This window comes from Theropithecus gelada, chromosome 11 (genome assembly GCF_003255815.1).
Source record: "Theropithecus gelada isolate Dixy chromosome 11, Tgel_1.0, whole genome shotgun sequence".
NCBI classification, from domain to species: Eukaryota; Metazoa; Chordata; class Mammalia; order Primates; family Cercopithecidae; genus Theropithecus; species Theropithecus gelada.
This window is the reverse complement of record NC_037679.1, coordinates 67,343,799-67,351,348: the sequence shown is the minus strand read 5'-3', so window position 1 is coordinate 67,351,348 and position 7,550 is coordinate 67,343,799. Positions and strand designations below refer to the sequence as shown.

The window sequence follows — 7,550 nt, the reverse complement described above, 5'->3', positions numbered from 1 at the left end:
GGTTTGCGCTCAGTAGGCTCAGCTTCCCAGCTGCAAGAGGCTGCCTCAGGGGCGGGTCGTCCCCAGCGGGCCCCCGCCGCCACCCACGAGCCCAGTCCCCTGCTGGTAAGGGCACCCTCCCCTCGCAGCCCCTTCTCCACGCAGCTAGCCGCCCCCGCCCTCGGTCAGCCCAGTTTCCTGCCCCGCCCTCTTGCTCTCCTCCCTCCAGCTGTTTCTCTGGCTGAGTTCTGTCCCAGTCCCATTCAGGGAAGCAGCCCGGCGGCCAGGAGGGAGCTCAGCACAGAGCGGGCTCCCTGGGAAGCCTCCGGGTGATAGGGGTGCTCCAGCCGCAGCGCTCTGGGGGTTCGGAGGGGGATCTTGAGTGAACAAATGAATGAACTGCTTTCTGGGCAAACAGCCACAGCCAGAGGAACCTGTGATTTGGAGAAAGAAGCCAGGGTGTGCAAGTTTCCCCAACAGCCTCCAGTGGCCTGCAGTCACAGGGAACCCTCAGGAAGACCTTCCGGGCAGAGACCAGAGGGAAGGTATCTTCACACACTTGCCTTGGGTGTCTTCTGAGAGGGGCCAGGGAAGGGGAATGAATACTAACAGAGAGAAAAGTTTGTTTCCTTTTATAATTTCATATTTGTCAAAAGGAAGAGTTTTGTTATTATCTTCAGATGTCAAAAGTAATGCATGCTCACTGTTTAAAGAAATAGCAAGGACACACATGTAAATATATGAATGTGCATTTCCACATCTAGTTTGGTAACCTGCTTAACCACAGATTGTGAACTTTCTTCCATATCACCTATATTCTTCCAATATACATTTTTCATGGCTGCATAGAAAGGATATCTTAAGATTATTTGACTTTTCCATAATCGACTTGCTTCTCCTTTTTTTTTTTTTTCTATTAGAACAGTGCTGCAATGAACACTTTATTTAGTATGACATCTTTGTGTGTGTGTCTTATGAATACCTTTTAGAAACTGCTAGATTTAAGGTTTGCCTATTTTTGAGACTTTTTTAAGCTTTTGGTCACACTGTATCCTGGAAGGCTGTGACAACTTGACCTCTCTATGATGTTATACCAGGGCACAGTATTCTCATGTCCTAAACCCACCTTGTTGCTACCCATCCCTTAAAACTTCCCTGAGTTTTAAGTTGTGAAGTTGAGAATACTATCCAGATGCTTCAATAGGCATTTCATTTATTTATTAGTGTTGATTCTCTTTTATAAACTTATTTTCCACATTTCTAGTGTGACTCTCCTGCTGAAGTCTGTTCCCATTTTTTTTCTCCTCTGGGGACATGTTTATCTTTTTCTTATTGATCTCTAAGAGTTCTTTGTATATGAAGGACACAAACCCTTTGCCAGCACTCTCTGTTGAAAATATTCCACTCCCTACTCTGTTTTCAGAATAGCTCGTTTTAAATGGGCAAGACAGCTTTGGCAAAATTATAAATAAACAACACACTGCAATATCAGGGAACTACTACTTGGTATAAACCCAATCACTCAGACCTGTGCGGTTCAGAGATGCCAGATCACTGGTCTGAGGTCATACACCTGAACATCTAGGTTCTGAGTCTTTCTTTTTCTATTAGGGAAAGCCCTCAACTTCCCTGTTGCATCCCTACCTCCTTCTCGAGATCAGTCTTCTCTGTGGTTCTTGCCGTCTCTCCTGCCTCTTCCAAACTGGTTTGAAGGAAAGATTCCTCTAAATGCCTTGGCTGCTGAGGTGAGTGTGACTGGGTAATTCAGGTGCAGGAGGAGGCAGCTTGGCCTTTTCTTTAACCTAAACCAGTGACCCTCAAATGATGATTGTCAGACACTTGGGAAGTCCACAGGAGAGTTATCTGTTGATGCACAGGGGCCTTCTTTGGACTCCCCCAAAACTTCAGGGAATATATAACCTTAACTTTGGGCAAGTCATGCCCTTCTCTGGCTTGACTTGTTCTGAGAAGTCCCCTACCCACACTGGGTCAGGGCTTGTCTGCTAGGCTCTCCCAGGGCCTGTCTCTCCCTTATCACGGCTCCTACCACACCGTGTTCTAATGACCAGTCATCTGGTCTGTCTCTCTGGGAGGCTCCTAGAGGCCAGATCTGGGATATTACTTTTTCTTTCTGCATCCTCAGTCCCCTGCACAAGAGCTAGCATATATTAGGGTCATTGAATAGTGTTCATTGAATAAATAAAGTAACCAGGTCTCAGTTTCACCATCTATAAAATGGGGTGGGCGAAGCTGGGCTGAAGTCCCATCTCTTAGATGTTTACCTAATAACTCCTCTCAGTTTGCAAACCACTTTCTTGAGATGATTTTATCAAATCCTCACCATGGCCATATGATGAAGGTACTATTAACATGCTCATTTTACAGATTAGGAAACTGAAGCCTGAAGAGTTCTGATGCTAGATCTCCTCACAAGAGGGAATAGAACATTGTGCAAGAAGGGGCAGCTTGGTCTTAGGCAAGGTACTCCCACTCTCTGGCCACAATAATATCATCTGTAAATAAGGATGATATTATTTGATATTGTTATCATTCCGGGGGTGGGCTTGAATCGGTCTGCCACTGGCCAACTGAGTGACATGGAATCAGTTCTTCCTTATCTTTGTGTCTGAGTTTCCTCATCTATAAAATGGGAATATGATCAGTAACTGCCTCATAAGATTATTCTAAAGAGTAAATGAGATCATACATGTAAAGCAGTAAGCAGAGGATTTGTTGTAAAATAAGGTCTCTATAAACATTAGCTATTGTTCTGATGATCATCCACTCTGCCTATCTATACCTGTGACACTCATCTGAGCCAAATGGAAATTATTACTAATTTCTTTAGTGGATTATTAATGCTGTTATTCCCACGGATGTACAAGAAAACCAAAAGCCTATTTCATTCTCTTTGATCTACACCACACAGGTGCAGTCATTACCACCAGTTGCGAGGCTATGAAGTAGACTCAGAGCTTTTCAAAGTGCAATCTCTAGAACACCTGCATTAGAATAATTGCGAGTGTTTCTTTTTCTTTCTTTCTTTTTTTTTTTTTCCAAGATGGAGTCTCGCTCCGCCGCCCAGGCTGGAGAACAGTGGTGCAATCTCAGCTCACTGCAAGTTCCACCTCCTGGGTTCTCACCATTCTCCTGCTTCAGCCTCCCAAGTAGCTAGGACTACAGGGGTCCACCACCATGCCCGGCTAATTTTTTGTATTTTTAGTAGAGATGGGGTTTCACCGTGTTAGCCAGGATGGTCTCCATCTCCTGACCTCATGATCTGCCCTCCTCGGCCTCCCAGAGTGCTGGGATTACAGGCATGAGCCACCGCGCCCGGCCAATTGCAAGTGTCTCTTAAAGCTTCAGTTAGGAAATCAGAATCTCTGTGGATGAGACTTCAGTGTCTGCATGTTGAAGCAGCACTCCAAGTCATTCGGATGTACCCCAAAACTTGAGAACCATCAAACTTGAGTGCTTAAAAGTCTTTGCTTTTTGCCCTTTGTTCACACTGAGGTCTTGGGTTCTTTGCTGCACAATGAGGTTTCTTTTTTCCTTTCTAAGCAAATATTCATGTACGTCTGTGAATCCACATGTTCTGTGTCAGCAGCTGAGGCCAGAAGGTTTGGCAGAGAAGAAGCGAAACTTTGTCTTATAGTACCACAAAAAGTCAGATCGTGTTAGCAATCCCCCAGCATGGGGGCTTTGAAATTATTTTCAGTTGCAGAATCCTTTCCACAAATGAAAGTCTTATGGGGAAGTGCAATTTGAAAACAGATAAAAGCGATGTTATTCTCGTTGAAACAGAAGTGGAAGACTCCAGGCTGCCACTAAATCTCACTCTTGTTGCTGAAGGGCCTCTAAGAATCTTTGTAGCTCCATGGGGCAGGCAGGAAACTGCAACTCCTCTGCTCCAAGGAGTTAAGAGACCAAAGTTCTAGACATCTGTTGAGCTTACTGTGTGACCTTGGCAAGGCACTCTCACTCTCTAGCCACAATAATTTCATTTGTAAATAAGGAGGTTGAATGGAGTATCAGCTAGGGTAGTAGCTGCAGTAACAAATAGGCCCCCAAAGGCATAAGGGCTAAAGCAAAACAGCTTTATTATAAGGCAGGTATTTCTGAATGGAGGGTGGTCCTCTTCTTCATGGTACTTCAGTGACTCATCTGGTGGTCCCACTCTCTCCTCGGATATCCTCATTGTCTGCAGTCAGGTGCAGAAGACAAAAGAAAGTATGGAGGTGGCATATTTGCTTATCTGCTTTGGCCTGGAAGCAGCAGACATCACTTCCACTCACACATGAGAACTATCATGTGGCCAATCTAGTTGCAAAGGAGGCCAGGACATGGAGTTACAAGGATATGAGGTTCTTGGCAAAGAGCAGCTCTTTCCCAGCCACAGTCGTGTATTGTGGACAGGGAGAATGAATTTTTGTGGACAGCTACCTGTCTCTATCACAAATATGGTGACCTCTTGGGTTGCTTTCATTCTTCCATTCTAAGTCTACATTTTCATTAGTCAATCTTAGTTAACATGGTGATGTTGGACTCACAACATCACCTGTCCTCAAGGTAATTCCCATCAAATATACTAAGTAAATTTCCAGACTCCAGGCCCCTAAACATGGATTTTTCTGAAACATAGGCAATTGCCATTCTCTTTCCCTCCTGGAAAAAGGAAATAAGAATAATGATTTGATAGAGCATGTTGCGGGTTATTAAGCCAAAAGTATATATATCCATTATCTACTTGAATCTCCCTACAAGCCTACGTGGAAAGGCCTCAGGACTATCATCCCCTTTTTATAGGTGAATACAATGAGGCTCAGAGAGGTAAAGGGACTTGCCTAAGGTCACACAGCTCATAGCAAAAGAATGGTATTTGAACTAAAAACATCTTATTCCTGTCCTAGGGCCCCACTGCACATTTGAATGTTGGTGTGCATGTGTGTGTTCGTGGTGTGGTTAGAGTCGGGATTTTCCTGGGGCTGGGCATGAGGGAAGTGAAAACTCAGGAATCATGTTCAAACTCCCCAGAATGGGCCAAGGCTGCTGACTGTAAGGCAGCTGGGTGGTTGTCCTAGGTCTTGGGGTGCAGAAGTACAGTGTGACCAAGTATTACAGTCACTGGCTGTGTAAAAGAGAAGGGGCAGTGCATGAGGGTATTGTGTGGTCCATGGAAGACACTGAGGCTTCAACTGGGCTGGCCACATAGTGGGTACTTGGGAGCAATTTCCTGTGTGAATAAATTCATGTGGGAGTAACAGCTGTAGCACTGTGAGAAAATGAGATGAATCAGACCTGCTTCCTGTCTTTGAGGCCCTCAGGGGAGGAGAAACAAACTTGTAACATATACTTTTATTCATTCACTCAACAAACATTTATTAGCATCTACTACGCATCTGGCTCTCCACAGGGCAAGAACAATGGAAAGACAGGATTCCTATCCTTGTGGAACCCGTTTGAGAGATGAGGAAAGTAAGACCCTGATTGGTTACATGACATTCCCAAGATCATTTGGCCAGATTAGGACTTGAAACACCTGGTTTCCAGCCCAGGACTTTTTCCATACCCCCTGCTGAAGAGGTGGCCCCAGGCCAGGACTGACACGCAGTGAAGAGCCCCTGTTATTGGCAGCCGCTTTGTGCTGCTGCTGGACTGAGGACATGCTGATTTCAGACAATAGCAGGAAACCAGTTATTTCTCTTTAGAACTTCTAGATTTTTGCAGCAATGGACACAGGTATGATTGAAAAAAAGTAGAAATCCTTGCACTGTCAGATGGAATCAAGACGCAGTAATTCTACATGGTGCTATCAAAGAAAGAAATGTTGATGTTTGGGTGGCGTTGGCTGGCAGCACACTGTAGTGATGATAGATCCCAGATCCAAGTGCTCCAGGGTTGAGATCCCAGCTCTGAACTTTAACCTCCTGAGCCCCTCAGCTTCCTCACTCATAAGCGGGGCATGCTATGAATGCGTGCCTGGCAGGGTTATGGTGAGATTAAATGAGTCCATATCCACCAAGCACTGAGTATAGCACGTGGCCAGTTCAATGAAGGCATTTCTATTTTTATTTTTGGGACAGTGAGCTTTGAAATTGGTCTTTGCACATCTGGGTGTCTGGTGCTTTGTGATCTTGGGTTCCCAGACTGGAAATGTCATTTGGGCCAGTCTCTTCTCTCCATGTCTGTCCCCAAAGAGAAGTCTTGGGCTCTGCTGGTAGAGAGTGCCTTGGGTCTCGCTGTCTCCACCATAGACAGCCTCTGGCATTGTTGGAAGTACCAGCGGCTGACTCAGCAGGGAGGTCAGCTGCTATCCAGGCAGAATGTCGGAATCGGTTCTGCTTTCTTGGGGTATAGGACTTAGGTCTTCAGATTCCAGCCCTGGGTTCCTGCTGAGGGTAGCTCTTGTGCAAGCAGGTGGGTGGGTGGGGAGATGGGTACAAAAAACAACAGTGAGCACACTTGGTTTTTCCTCCTGGAAATCAGGGGTCAGAGAAACAGGAAGTCAATGGGGAGAGGGTGTGGTGTAGTGAGAAGAGGGCAGGGCCTGTGCTCAGGCAGATGTGGGTTCTAATCCTGGGTTTAACACCTATTGATTTAATTTTTATTTTTTATTTTTTGAGACAAAATCTCTTTCTGTCACCCAGGCTGGAGTGTAGTGACATGATCACAGCTCACTGCAGCCTTGACCTCCTGGGCTTAAGTAATCCTTCCACCTCCTGAGTAGGTGGGACTATAGGCATGCCTTACCATGCCTGGCTGATTTTTGTATTTTTTTGTAGAGATCGGATGTTTTAGTTGGGTTCTCTTAGAGGGTTCTCTTAGGGTTCTCTCTCTACATATATAAAGGGGAGTTTATCAAGTATTAATTTACATGATCGCAAGGTCCCACAATAGGCCATCTGCAAGGAGAGTCAGTCTGAGTCCCAAAACTGGAGAACTTGGAATCTGATGTTTAAGGGCAAGAAGCATCCAGCATGGGAGAAAGACGCAGGCTGGGAGGCTAGGCCTGTCTCTTCTTTTCAGGTTTTTCTATTTGCTTTATATTCTCTGGAAGCTAATTAGACTGTGCCCACTGGATTAAGGGTGGATCTGCCTTCCCCGGCCCACTGACTCAAATGTTAATCTCTTTTGGCAACACCCACACGGACACACGCAGGATTAATACTTATTATCTTTTAATCCAATCAAGTTGACACTCAGTATTAACCATCACAAAGGGTCTCACCATGTTGCCCAAGCTGGTATCGAACTCCTGGACTCAAGTGATTCACCTGCCTTGGCCTCCCAAAGTGCTAGGATTGCAGGTGTGAGCCACCTCACCTGACCACCTGTTGTTTTTGTGAGCACGTGCAAGTCACATACATGTAACCTCTTTAGGCCTCAGTTTCCTCCTGTCCAGGGTTGTTGAGAAAGCATCTGCTATGTTCTTTGGCCTGGAGTAAGTGCTCAATAAATGACTTGGGGTGGGGAATAAAGGCAGGGGACGCTCAAATGCCCATCCTTTGTTACCTGAATTGGTTTGAACAGTTATCAGAATCTATGAATTCCTGAGTGTTAGATGAAGTAAG

At 45.4% G+C, this 7,550-nt stretch overlaps 1 protein-coding gene across 3 annotated transcripts in view; it reads left to right on the top strand.

The window, feature by feature from the left end:
- Positions 1-234: 234 nt before the first annotated feature.
- Positions 235-7,550, top strand: part of CMKLR1 (chemerin chemokine-like receptor 1) — a 52,750-nt gene continuing 45,434 nt past the window's right edge. For all 3 annotated transcript variants that reach the window (XM_025403783.1, XM_025403786.1, XM_025403784.1), the window contains exon 1: positions 235-524. The gene's annotated coding sequence lies outside the window, so the exon portion shown is untranslated. The remainder of the gene's footprint in view (positions 525-7,550) is intronic.